Below are 15,258 nucleotides of genomic sequence, written 5' to 3' on the forward strand. Positions count from 1 at the left end.
TCCTCCAACAAATGTCGTGCTGCCTCCAGCTCTCAAAGCTCTGATGTCAGGAAAACTGTTTATTTTCTGACAACCATTACAGCCGATGGATGACATTTTAACTGAAATTATAGTAATACGTTGTATCAGCAACACTAGGAGTCACTGCAAAAACTGCCAAAGCTGCCAAAGCTGAAGAAAAGAACCACGAGTTTCCTGAATGTCCTAGATTTTCTTGCAGACAGCGGAATGCATCGGATGAACACAGCGCAGGTTAATGCTGCGCCATGCACACATACGCTTCTTCATCATCTCTTCTACTTTTCTTCACTGCAGGATGCATCTTGAGGCTTGTTGTTAAAGGTGATAGCTAGAAACAGCTGTAGTTACGTGCCAAGGGGGGTGGCGTTTGAGCCATGCGGTGTTTGTTATTGTCCATCTCAATGGGCGAAACTGGGAACAATGGCAGACTGAGTAGCCAATTATCACCCCGCAGTTTCGCTTTCCCCTTCCCTCAATATCCTTGCAGCAACTGCAAGAAAAGGGCATTTTAAAACATAAAATTAACGCTTTTAAATGTCACATTTGTGTTAATTTTTTCATCGAATGAGTAGTTTAAATGTCGGACTTGCATAAAATGAGAAAAAAGAGAAAATGATCATTTTGAAGAAAATGACTTTGTATCCAATTTTCTCAACCACCGGAATGCCGACTTGCAGGAACTTTATCTGACTTCGGTCACATATATATAAACACGCTTCCACTGTTTTGTCACATGCACACGGGCTGGTTAGCGTAAGTTTATATATTCATAATGTCCTTTAATTTAAATGATTAAACCCCAGGTCGTCATGACTGAGACTGAGCCTCACTCAGACGTATCACTGAACAGGAAGTATGGATCAGTATAATTAGCGGATCTAAAACATGATCAAAACCCGTTGCACGCACAACCCCGTCTAATAAGGCAGAGAGAAGGTCAGGTAAACTATGTGAAGCAACAGCAGAACTTAACAGTCACTGATTATCTGTATTTGTTGGATATTTCATATTTCCTCCAGGCAGAAGCTGCAGCAAACCTCTCAATTTTATTGATTTTATTTATCAAAATATTATATTAAGCGCAGACAAATAAACTGAATGATGATCCTTGGTGGAAATTAGTTTCAGTTAAAATCAGAGATGGTCATGCAGGCCACATGACTTCTAGATTATTATAATAGAAAGTTAATAAATGATATAATAACGAACTTATAAACAACCACAGCATAGATAAGGGAATAAAGGTAAAATTAAATAAAGGGTGTGACAGACAATTTTCTGGTGGAAATTAGTTTCAGTTAAAATCAGAGATGGTCATGCAGGCCACATGACTTCTTTAAGTGGACAATGAGACAGTCAGTGTTTTACCACAGATGTAAAATTGAACATCCATCAAAAAAAGACCAAAAAAAAAAAGTTTTTTGATGTTAATAACAGCTTTTTAGGCACAAAACCGGTATCACTAAAATCTTTATCAGGTAAGACCAGGAAACTGTTCAAAGCTAAACTAAAACTGTAATTACACTCTCAAAGTGTACTAGATTGATGTTATTACCTTCAAAATGTACAGAATTTCCTCCCTGGGGGAGCATGCCCCCAGACACCCCCATAATATTTATAAGTAGGCCTATGTTCAGGTGATTAAACACGTATTTGAACATAGGTCTACTTAAAAATATTATGCTCCATTTCACTTAGTTTTTTGTGCTAAATGCATCTGTGCTAAATGTTATACACTGTACCTTTGAATAACAACTCGTCCTTGTTCTTTTTCAAGTGAGCGGTACAGCTGACTTCACATACACACACAACCAGATGTGCACAAACACAGAGCTGTGGAGGATCAGCTGTAGACCACTTCCACCATCATTAAGCCTCTGTGCATAACATGAGAGTATCCCACATTACAGCGGCAATCTGTAAGCGCTGAAAGACAGGAAAACACAAAACATGGAAACATGGCTGCTTCATTATACAGTTAATAAATGTGGCATGATATCTGTGTGGCTACGCGTCTGAGTAATAACACCCACTTCAATAATCTAAATGCCGATTACACAGTGGTGAGTGATTAAACACTGGTGAACACACACCCTTTGAGATCCAATACTCATTTCAGTTTAAACTAATCCTTGATCTGCTAAACTAGGACATAGTCAAATTAGGACATGCATTGCTGTTGTATAGACAGTAATTAGAGCTTTATTTATAAGTGCTTCAGCAGTCAAAGTGTTTGAGGAAACGGAAATCGATCACAATCAGGATTTCTATCCAATTATAAAAGAGCTGATTTGAGTCACTCAGGGCAGTTCCAGCGGACACATTATGCACTTGTGAGATAATTACACTCCATCTCGTTTTATTTTGTGAGCTACACTAAGGGCTCTTTATCCTCTCCTTCTCCTGTCACCCTGTTCTCCCCAGCCTCCAGTTCATGCTGTATGCAGCCATTTGTGAGGATCCTAATTTGCAACCCTCACTGTGTGGCATCAAGTGCCCACATGTTCCTGGCTGGTTTTTATGTTAGTGAGGGCATGTGCGGGTAACTTTATCATTCTTTTCTTTTTTTCAGCCAATTCGCAGGTAGCCTAAAACAGGTTACAAAGTGCTTTTTAACCACTTGTTCATCTCATTTAAATATGGACACCCTGTTGGGGTAACAGTTGTGTCAAGATAAGTAGTTATTCTATTATTTCTAGTCGTCATCCTGTCACCAATACCGAATCAAGCTTTGCATAATGAGCCTAAACCACTGCGTATAATTATCCAGGGTATTAATTAGGAAGGAGAGGGTGCCATAGGGCAACATATTCTGAGAGTTTCCCCCCACAAGGGTAGATGTGGATTCAAGTGGATACATCATGGCCAAAGTTTATAGTCAAAGCTCCCTGGTTAATGCATTTGAGGTTATAGAAGTTAGAGAGGCGATTACATAATACACTTAGCTGAAGGAGTATGCCTCTGCTTTTATTTTCATACTGCTTTAGAGTGCTACATGATGTTCTGCAACTTTTTATATTACCTTGTAAAATGTGGTAGTGTAGGCTTTTCATAGAAAGTCCTGCTAAAAAGCCTCACTAATGAAAGGACAGTGGAGGCGCTAGCACTTAACAAGTTCGTCATCCTGTTAAACATTTTGGTGAACTGCAAAATTTCCTCAGCCTTGGAAAATTAGGCATTTGATGTGGTTATTTGTGATCCCCAGAGGCTTTTTTCATGGATGACAAACACACCATCTATCACATGCAACCATGCAGGAAAGGTTTGTATGGCATTGTAAAAAAGGGCATACTGTCAGTACATTGATGTCTGACTCACCTTTTCTCTCTAAGAAACAATTCACTGGGCTCAAAGTCAGTGTATAGGGGTGATAATAAATCTAAGTTAATCATCTGTAAGGATTAAATGTCACAGAAGTTTGAGCAATGCTTTTTAAAGGCTACTTACAACAAAATGCTCTTTATTTCAACTTACTGTCTCATAACTCTTGCATGTGAAATGTTAAGCTATTTCTCTGGGGCTGTCCAAATTTCAATACTTTGATACTAACATTCATTAAGGGTGGAGGCATGCTCCGCATTAAGGCACAAAAATGTATTTAATATGCGTAATTTACATGTTTAACTTCAACGTTTAGCTGTCCTAAATAATGTCTCGTCTCTGTTCGAGTTCTCTGAGGGGAAGTTGTTGCCTTTAACATAATCATACTAACCGACACAAAGCATTTATTAGACAGTTTCCCACACATAGGCTAAACCTGTGTCCCCTGCCCAAGTACAACTGATGGGCCATATCGGTATTTTCACATTTAAACCGCTGTGAGAATGCCGTTTTCCACACTTTTGCGCCATCAGCATTTAACCTACTTGGCTCTTCCTTGTGTTGCACTGTGGCTTCACAGAAAGCCACATGAAAGCATTTATTTTGTGAATTTCGCCATGTGGTGTGAGGCTCCATGGTTGATAAACTCCTGCATAACTCCTCATTCTTGGCACGTGTGTTGTAGTGTCTTATGTACTCTGCATCCTGCACTGATTGGATGGTTTCATGCAATTTATGTCATGAACGAGGCTTGTCCTCAAGCAGAAAAAAGCAGACCTGTTCAAAGCGTTTCATGAGTTGTTCTAAGACATTTATAAAACATGCTGTAGCTGAGCAGAGACATAACAGTATTAAAGTTTCAGAAAAGACAGAGGGCAATCTGTTTCTAACAGAAGTGGTTTAAGATGATTTGGTTTTGGTTTCTAAAGTTATAAATGTCACAATTCAATATTCTTAACTCACGGGAACTGCTCCAAAATTTGGGAGTGCTCATCGTGGACTTTTTGAGCAGAAAAGGAGCAAGCTAAAACCTAAAAGAGAGTGAAGCCCACTCCACCAGTCTGCATTTGTTTGTTTGTTTGTTTGTTTGTTCAAGTCTAAGGTATGCTTCTGAATTTTGCTCCAATCTGATTCTTAATGCTGATGTGTTTTAAGATTATGAATAATTAAGCCTAAAGTTCTCTTTAGGCCTGCCTGTCCGTCTGCGTCTCTGCTCTAAACTCTGACAGACAGTCACAGTGAGTGGGACAGGCAAGAGGAGAGAGAGAGTGATCCCTCCTCCCCCCTGACTTGTTTTACATCTCGAACGATTTGGAGAAATAATCAAAACAAGATTTTTTTTCCCCAAATTGCAATTTAATATGCAATAACTTTCACATTCCTTCATCTTGTGAATTCTTAATATGACAAGTAAAAGAAATGTTCTACATAAGGCTAAATTATTTTGAAAAAAGGCCATATGAACTGTTGAAGGGAATGATCTTTTTTATGTCATTCTCATTTTTAATATGAAAACAAATATAAAAATAAGGAAAGTATGATTTTTTGCAAACTATTCTAGAAAAACAGACATTTGAATATTTCCATAGTATGTAAAGCAAAAGATATCTGCTGCAAAAACTTGTATTTAACAGGTATTTTGACACATATTTCAGGTTAAAGAAATATTGCACTTTCTGCAATTCAAAAGTTGCAGGAAGACATATTGCAATTTAATCTAATTTTTGATGTATGGCCCAGCTCTATTCCCCACACACCTTAGATAACAAACCTACATAGCATGCTATATGGACTTCATTTACTGTGACACAAAAGCATGATTATCACTAACAGTTTAAATTATAATTAAAATATACAGTATGATAACTGAGGGTTGTCATTGATACCGGTCACCGTTTGATCTCTGTAGCTGAGAATGGTTAAAGAAGCCACAGACAGAGGGAGGAGGAGGTACAAGCAGAGGTGTGTGTGTCTCTACGTATGTGTATGTGTGTTTATATGTGTGGATGATATGACTAGGAGAGCAGATAAAAGTTGTTTGGGATCAAAGTCCTTGAAAGGTTCTGAAGAAACTGGTCTATGAATGCTAAAAATATTTATAAATGTATAATTTAATACTGTAAAAAAATCATCTTATCTATTATAAATAGGGCTTGCTAGAGAAAATACAAGTAGCGGTCAAACTGACTGATTATACCAAAAGTTGAAGTAATTGTCAGAAACTTTGATTTGGTGAATAACTCTAATAATTGAGTTAAAAAAACAAGTATAAGTAGATATTTAAAAATAAGCAACCTTTTTTGTGTAAGAGTGTAAGAGTTTGCCTGGTTAATAAAAACAAGAGACTGTGGGTGCTGTATTTGCTCAGCCAGTAGAGAAGATGCAAATATATAAATACCAAAATCCTGAACACACTGGTCAGGGGATTAATTCCAGGTCTCAGTGCTGTTTGATGTATGTCTTCCCCTACTCGCTCTCCTCATATTTCCTGTCTCTCTTCAGCTGTCTTATCTCAATAAAAGGCAAAAAGCCCAAAAGTTAATCTTACAAAAAAATGTGCAAATATTGTGTGTCTTGAGCTTCATTTGTGTTGCAATGGTATTAAATACAAAATGTCATTAGTGCTGTAGTCAAACAAAGAAAAACTTGGAATTACACCCACACACTGTCCAACTGATTGGGTGTTAGAAGGATCAGGGTAATTAGTGACGGTGCACCTTTCTAGTTGAACTTACAAAAACATGACAATTTTGCTGCTCAAATTACTTTTGATATCATTATGTGTGCTGAAATAACAGCTGAGTCAGAGCCAAGCAGCATGCCCCTGCTGATAGTCACATAATTTCTGTGATTACAGCACAACAACTATTTAGCATAACATACAGTATCACCTCAGATCCGTTTTTTTGTCTTGTTTTATATTGATAACAATTAACAGGATCCATCTGACTCTGCCTGCAATGTATAATATTGGAATATAAATACTATCCTGACAGCATGTAGCATTTATTTATGAAGGAAAACTGAAAGTAAGTCGGCAGGTCAGGACGTGGGGAAGACTTTCTGGAGTCATGAGACCCTCTCCTCTGCTCTCTATCTGTATGAGATGATACTGAGATCATAAAGGGACTTAATAAAACATATTTGAGGGTAGAAACTCATTGACCATCTGACTTTGAGCTGTCAACCCTAGATATCATTTTAATTTTCTTGATGGATTAAAGATTCTAATTCTGCTACCATGACTACCATACATCCCTCTGCCTAGAGATAGTGGTGTGTGTAAAAATGTAGTTTATTTTTCTTGTTGGGGGTAAGGCTCCTGTCATCATTAGCTACTTGCTTGTTTTTGCAAGAAGAAGACACACAGATCTTAGAGGAAAGAATAAATAAATTCAAGGATCTACAGTAAGAAAATGAGAACAGAGGCACCAGCTACCTGCACATGGACATAGAACAAGTAAAAATAAATAATGGCTGAGGTTTAACCTGGCTGGTGTCAACAACTCTTAATTTGAGTCTGTGTAGACATAACGCAGGGTGGATGTATGACTCTGTAGTTATCTGTGGATCGTTTCAAAACCAGCTGAGTGACGGCATGTCATCATTTAACTGCTGGCTGTCAGGTCCAGCAAACGATGTGGGCTTCACACATAATTGGAACAGTTTCCAGGGAAGGCCTGGTCTGATTAGGAGAGAGCATACACCAAACTTTGAGTGAGTCTCAGTTTATTAGACCTGAAACCTGACAGCCCAGAGCAGAGCCCAGAGGGTGTTGCAGTATTCAACTCTATCTTATTAATAAGCCCTCCCTCTAAACTTAAGTACAACTCATCTAAAAGCCTAGTTCTTAGTCTTTCAGACCTAACCAGAGCCAATTATTTTTGTCATACACTGAATTTCTATCCAACATAGAAGTGAAATGATTTGTTGACACTGGAAAAAGTAAATAACAAAATTAGTGACCAAGAAATGTGATTGTTGGTTATTCATTGGTTAAAAGTGTACATAATGTATGTGTACATGACATTGTTTTCTGGAGAGGAGATCAATCAGGAGTGAGACATCCCATGTCTTTCCTGTCTTTGATGAGAGTTGCATTATGCAAATCAGCAACAACACAAATTATAATGATTGCAGCCAGTGTAAAACCATTGTATCCTCAAATGTCTAAACACTGGGAGCATTTACCCTCAATAGTACATAATAAAGTGCTAAACTTCCTGCTGCGTAGTCCTGATTAAAGTCAGTGAGCACAAGTAAAAATTTTTCTGTCTGCTTCAGCACCAAAGTTGTGACTGTCTTTAGCTCTAACCCCAATATTACTACCCCTCAGCAGGGAAAAATAAGAGCCTGGCTTGAGTTTGAGATATTTATTGCGACACATGCAGCTTCAAGTTATCAATCGGTATTTCTTCTCTCTCTGGTCATGACAACAACATACTTCACTAACACACACTTGGACCTCTAGTCTCCCTCCTCACTGGCTTTACCACCTACCCTGCAGCAGTCAGCTGCTCACTAACAGAGCTATGCTTCTTTTATAACATAGAAAGATTACCTGAGATTAAAAGGCTTCTTATGTTAGGCAGGGGAGCACGACAGAAGCTGCGTTTCCATTAGGGCTGGGCAATTAATTGAGAATTAGATTAAATCGCAATATGGCATGGTGCAATTTACAGATTGCAGAAGGTGCAATGTTTCTTTGACCTGCAATTTGTGTCAAAATACCAATTTTAAAATGTTTTTGCTGCAGAGATTTTATAAATTACTTAATATGCAATCATGGAAGTGGCAGATTTTTTGGAATAGTCGACTGAAATCCTACTGTTTTGTAGGGGTGTAAATCACCAGTTTCATCCCGATGCGATTCAATTTTGATATTTTGGAAAATGATACATTTTTTTTTGATATCACAAAATCTGCCATGATAAGATTTCGATTCGATTTGATATGGGGCCCAGGATCAATATCAGGCGATTTGGTGCAAAAATTTCACACAGTTAGAGAAAAAAAAAGTTTCTGCAATTAAATTATTGAAAGGTCTCTGTATTTAATTAAATATGTCTTTAACAAAAACAACAAATACCTGATTATCCCTGATTACCTTTAAATTAGGAACACAACTATGCACATTTGTGTTCAAACATATTGATTTAAAACAGCAAACATTTTCAGTACCAAACATTTTAAACATTTTATTTCCTCACATCCCCAGATCCCTCTAAAGCACCAATAGCGATGGATTTTTTTCTGCAACCCTTTATAATAATGATCAAAATGCTTGGCCTGTGTTCATATTTTAGATTTTTTCCTTAAACTTTATTACTCACGTGGACTTCAACAGATATTTCTGCTCTATATCAGCTCTTCATACTTTACACAGGGGCCTGTTAATGTGGCAGACAGTTCATTTAGTTTATTCACTTTATAAGATTAAATGAGGTAAAATATGTGGCATATGATGTTATATAAGGATTCTTTATCATTTTTTATTTATTGCAAACTTGATTTTAATTAATGGAAAGGTTAGTCAGAATACTAGAGCAAAGTTTTATTATAAAAGAAGTTCCTGTGATGCTTTATAACAAGAGCAAGAGGGTGGGGGTATACAGAGAACAGCTGTCCTGCTTGAACCATGTTAAGTTTGGACAGCTTATATTTTCATAATAAATCTAACGTGAGACAGCGATGTAAAATAAGTTTATTAAAGGAGATATGCAGCAGCGGACTTTTTCCTCTCTGCGTATCTGCGGTCTGCTGCAGACAGTACTCGCTTCCTCGGCCGTAACGGGTGGAATGTTTCTATCTGTGAACGATCTCATACAGCGGTTATATACAGATAAAGACGTAGATGTAGTCGGCAAACTAAGGGGAGAGATCTGTCATGCAGTAGTGTGTGTCTGAAATATACAGCAGAGAAAGGAGAGGATATCCTCTTTCTCTCAGCTGCGAAACTTTCAGCCACGGCTGCTACTTAGTTAGCTTGTGGCTAACTTGTTAAGTACGCTGCCTGGGGTGGAAACTGTCAACTGGCATGCAGGAGGGATTTCAAAATAAAAGCGTAGCTTGAAGCATCCGTTTAGATTGATGTTTTGACTTTCCATCGATCTGACTGGATCATCAATCAACCAATCGATATATCGATATACATCGATGAATTGTTACATCCCTACTGTTTTGTATGTTTTTCTTACTAAATATGAGAATGACATTACAATTATGACTACCTTCAATACAACAATTCCTCTCCAATTTGCAAAAAGCATAAGATCAGGAGCTTAAAAAAAAATTGCACATCCTATCGCAATTGCATTATTCTCCACAATTGTTCAGCCCTAGTTTCCATTACCCTCAGAAATGCACAAAATCTAAATAGTGCAAGAAAAAACTGGTAATGGAAACAACTGAATTACAAAAAACCCTCTCACATATCATTAAAAAGTTTTTACACTCTCATGAGAAGGTTTCAGACGTTTCGATGTAGAAATATATCGAAAAAGTGCAATGGAAACACTTTCTCTGCTTTTACACGTCACAGAACGTAACACAGTCTCGCATGGTGTCACATGACCAGTTCACTTCGAGACAATGGCGCAGTACGTGTGGACTGAAGAGGACACTGAGACTTTTCAAAACATCATACACCCTCATACGTGGCTTTTGCCATACATACTATACGGACTTTGCCTCTGAACTAGCATCCATTGCCTTCTTCTTTTGTTCAAAATTGTCAAGGCAACTGCTGTAGATGTAATAATAACCGTACCAACATGCAAAGGGTTTTGTGTGCCCAACTTCCTTGCAGCAGAGTCTCGCGAGATGAGATTTTAAGAGAATTATGAAGCTCATGCCCAAAACACCCGTCAATGGAAACACATTTAAAGCACAACTGTACTTAGCCGAAACTAAGTAATATTTAATTTAATTGTATTTATTTTAACATATTAATAAGGTTACCAGTTTACACAAAAACAAATTATTCAACCTAGTGTACATGATCACTAGTTTAGGTTTAAAGTGAGATAGAAATATTGCTTGAATTTAAATTTTTAATGGCATTTTGCCTCCATAACAGCCATTAAGTCAATCTGTTGATATTATCTGGTTAGTCAAAAAGCGACTAGTAGTGTTGGGTATTGTTTCTTTCTTTTCTGATATCGGAGCTAAATTGATATGATTTAAAATGTGCCGATGCCTAAATGGTAGATGTTTAAATCCCCTGTTTCATCACAATACCACAAATTATTGATATTTTGAACAACAATACACTATTTTCCAAAATCACAAAATCTATCATGATGCCATTTTGATTCAAATCCATGAAAGAGCCTACAATCGATATCGGGCAATTTTATGCTCTATCTTCTTTCAGGTACAGAAAAATAGTTTTGGCAGTTAAATTTCTGAAAGTTTCTGTATTGAATCAAAAAACAAATACGTTTAACAAATACAACAAAGCCTATGTTTTGTTACATAGCCATTTTTTAATGTTGCAAATGCTTTTAATAACTTCAAGTAGTGGTCCCCTGATTACCCTAAAAAATTAGGTACATAACTGGACATTTGTGTTAAATGTTGATTTCATAAAAGCAAACCAGCATTGTCATTTCCTCTCATATACTCTGACATATCTGAAATTTACTCTGTAATATGTCTACAAAGCTGAGAGAAGAGTGAATATTCTCTGCATCTGGGCTGCTTCCTGTCAGCAAGTGCCGTTTACAGCTAGTTTGCTGGGGACATGTGTAAAGTGATTTCCATGAATGACATGGAAAAAACTATCAAAAGGCGTCAAAATAAAAGTGTAGCTTAAAGTGACAATGGAAACTGATGTTTTGACTATCTGATTGGATAGCTAATCAATATAATTGGCTTTGGATAAGCGGGAATCAGGGTAGGGTGGTGTGGTACCAAAATGAAGCACCGTAATAGCAAAAATCAAAACTACTGTCTAAAACTTTAATTAAAGTTTTGGTGATCACTGCTAGCAAAATTATTTGTCTCTTATTTCTTTATTTATTTTCTTTATTTTATCAGTGTATTGACATGCTGCTGATTTATAATCTGACACTACTTCCAGGTTTTCAATCATGTTCAAACTTAGCCTATATTTTAACCTTTTAATGCAAAATTTAGACAAAGTTTATCGATATTTGGTGGTTATTTGAGATGCCGAAGTAGTCTGTAATGTTTTTATAAGCTTCCTGTGAAGTAAAACCTGTCTGAACTGAGCTCACCTTTGAAGCACAATAAATCAAATTAAATGACAACAAAGGTCAATCTTCTTCTCAGAACATTACTTCCCATTCCCAGATACTATATAATAATAGTAGATTATCATTTCTCATATTAGATCAGGGAGGAGGGGAGGAAAGAGACAGCAAAAAGGTGCACACGTGTCGTAGCCGGAGTGGAAAAGGGGAGAAACTTTGTTTGCTCCTCTGTCCCGAAACAGTTTAGTTTACTTGTTAAGTGTAAGAAAAATGCTTCAACTAAAAATCACCTCCAGGGATCCTGTAAACCAGGGGTCATCAGGTACCTTTGCACAAGGCTCACATTTATTCTCTGAGGGCTGGACTTTCAAATACACAATAATTAAATCAATATTTTGGTATGATTTAATTATTATTGTAGTAGTATTTGTATTTCCTTTCAAACCGCAGGACATTTTTAGTCATTACCAGTGAGATCTATCCCTATTATCTATAATGCAGCAAGCCATAAGGAGACAGTCCTGACAACAAAGTTTGCTGGGCCCTTGAAAATCCCAGAGAACTGGCCCTCCTACAATTGTGATTTAACACCAGTATTAACCCATATTTGACACTTTTAACCCTTTTTTTGATACTTTTGCCCCTTCTGCCTCTTTAACCTAATTTTTTGAAGATTTTAACTCCTTTTAAAGCACTTTTTTGTATGTTTTATCCCCTTTGTGCCACTCATATATCCATTTTTGCCACTTTTCTTCTATCTTTGCCACTTTTTAACCCTTTTTCATTACTTTTTTTGCACTATTTTTTGTTATTTGTAACCAATTTTTGATAGTTTTTGCCCCTTTTTTCCTCTCTTACCAATTTTTGCCACATTCTAACTGCTTTTCACCACTTTTTCTACCAATTTTTGTCCCTTTGTGCCACTCCACAACCCATTTGCCTATTATCACCCATTTTTGCTACTCTCTAACCCCTTTCACTACTTTATCTGGCCATTTTTACAGCACCTTTGCCAACCTTAACCCTTTTTTTTTAAATATCTATTAATTATGACAGTAAATTTCTATAAAACAGATCAAATATAAATTCATTCTAAAACAATTTAAATATTAATTGTTTTGGGGGTGGATTTAGCAGCTGCAGGCATTCAAAGCCAAAGAAACCTCCTAAAACCACAATGTCTTCTTTTCCACCTTTTCTGAATTTAATGATCTTTCGGAGGCCAGACAGAAGGCTTTGGGGGGCCTGATATGGCCCCCGGGCCACCAGTTGATGATCAGTGCTGTAAACCAAGCCTTATACATGTCATTTTTTTCAACCAGAAGCATTTTGATGAAGGATTTAATGAAACAAAAATAAGAAAAAAATTAAGTTCCACTTGTACAGGACAAAGTCAGCAGAGAGACCAGGTGTACTGCTTGTCCACAAGGGGCATCAAAATCAGCACAACCCTAAAATCTCCCATAGGTGCTTTTATAAGGTAGCTTTAACCCTACAATTCTTTCTTCTTATTCTTTCAATCAATTACGTAATCAGTCTCTTCAATATACTTGTGACAAATCTTTGAATCAATTGTACTCAGCCTTTTTAATAGGAACTGTGTGACTGGACTGTCAATTCAATATAACAACACAGGTACCAAGTGTGTGCTCAGCATTTTGTGTTCACTCCTGTCAAGCTAAAATACATGAGATCATGATTTGTGTTTTATTGCAGGAGCACATTTCAAAGGCAGCATGTACAACAGCAGCTGCTGAGAGGTGTCTCTTATATCCATACATCTGTTGGATCCTTGTCAAGATCCACTTCCTTTAAGGGTCAATACCAAGGCGATGTCACTGTCACTAGGCAACAGGAAGACCTTTCAGACTTACATTGCATACATTACACCAAGGACGGAAAGGGGTTATAATGGCAAATAGCATTCATTATACTAGTTTTGATCGTAAGAATACTAAAGGTCATATTTTATTTTCAAAGTCTGTTTGGCTAACCTGTTCAGACAGCACATGTCACATTTATAAAGCTGCAACTTTTTTTCTGATGCAAGTATAAGGTGCAACTTTCATGGCAATTTCTTTTAGCGTTTTTATTTTTAGTTATACATTTTTTTCTGTTTTGATATTAAACTTTAGTTGTTTTTTAACAAACCAATGCTACAGTGTATTGTTGCTACAAACCACACCTGCTTGCTTTTGCTGTATGTCCATTTAGTGTCCCTCAACCTTTGATCTGGTCATCAAACAGCAGGACAGGCCATTATTAACACACATTAATCAGCTGTGACGATAAAGGGGAAGTGGGAGCTAACTTGGAGGATGAGACAAACCTCCTTCACCAGATTAATTCCATTGCTTTAAAAGCCCCATTTTCATCTATAAAATCCACAGGACCAGACAACATGTTTTTTAAAAATATGCAACTTATAACAATTCTAAAAAATAAATTACTGGATTACAGTCTCTGACTTTTTTAAGCTACAAACTGACATTTCACAATCATTGTATTGTTTTATTCATAGAAACATGAGGAGTTTAGCTTTTTGATTGTGCAATCTGTCCCAGAAGCACCAAGTGATTCTGGACAACAACTACGCAATCAGAGAGAAAAACAAGCTCATTAGAGGTCTCCCCTAGACTGTGGAACGACACACACTTTGTCAGTCCCCATACCACTGTCACCACAGTGACACAGGCGTGTAATTAAGACACACAGGGTGCCAGGGAGCTTGCCTTCTCCCCTGCTAAATACTCATTAGAGGCACCTTTAAGAGTAATGTTAGTCGTGTTGGAAACCTGGGGGAAATGAGCTGACAGAACAGAGAGCATGAACTGTCATCAGAGTGCTGGTAACAGGGAAGAAAAGGCATGAGCTGTATGGCTCATGAGTTTAGCTAATGATTTTTGCACCAGCATGGTTCCGCATCAAAAGAGAAAAAGCAGTGTGGTTAGTGTTGGGTCAGTAGGGCAGGCACATGTAAACCTTTTGATTAGAACAGGGCATCTTTCACACAAACAGACGTAATCATAACTAGGGCTGAAACGATTCCTCGAATTATCCGGGTGATTTGATTCAAAAAATTCCCCGAGGCAAATTATCTGCCTCGAGGCTTCGCTTGAATCACTCATGTATCCACATACGCCCATGCTGTAAGCTTGGACATTGCGCAGTGTGTTGCATGGTGTGCTGCGTTTCACACGGACGGCTATTTGTGTGGCACAATGCTCTTGTTTTTGCTGTTACTATAATGTCACACGCATGATGTGAGGTGTGAAAATCACGAGGGAAGAGAAGTTGATGCAGTGATGTTTACAGGCACTAGTCCTGCATTTTTACGCAGCCACTGGCCATGGCTTCATGGCAGATATAGCACCATGCCTGCACCGGTGAACCTACGCAGATCTCGGCGTTTACACACCGCCTGCATGACTCGCTGGTGTGAGACAGCGCTCAGTGTGTGTCTGCAGACTTCAGGGAATTTCCTAAACTTCTCTGAGTGACCTGACAGTTTCACAGAAGACAGTCAGGTTTCACGATTCAAGTCCTGCTTTTTTTGCTTTCCCTCTCTCTCTCCTTCTCTCTCTCCCTCTCTCTCTCTTCCACGTGCGTATGTTATACATTTATCATAAATTGTTTTAAATTCACACACTAACGTCTTGATTGCAGCGTATTTTTCAAAAAGTTTCAGCATCCAAAATGA

Source organism: Cheilinus undulatus, linkage group 13 (assembly GCF_018320785.1).
Source record: "Cheilinus undulatus linkage group 13, ASM1832078v1, whole genome shotgun sequence".
Lineage (NCBI taxonomy): Eukaryota > Metazoa > Chordata > Actinopteri > Labriformes > Labridae > Cheilinus > Cheilinus undulatus.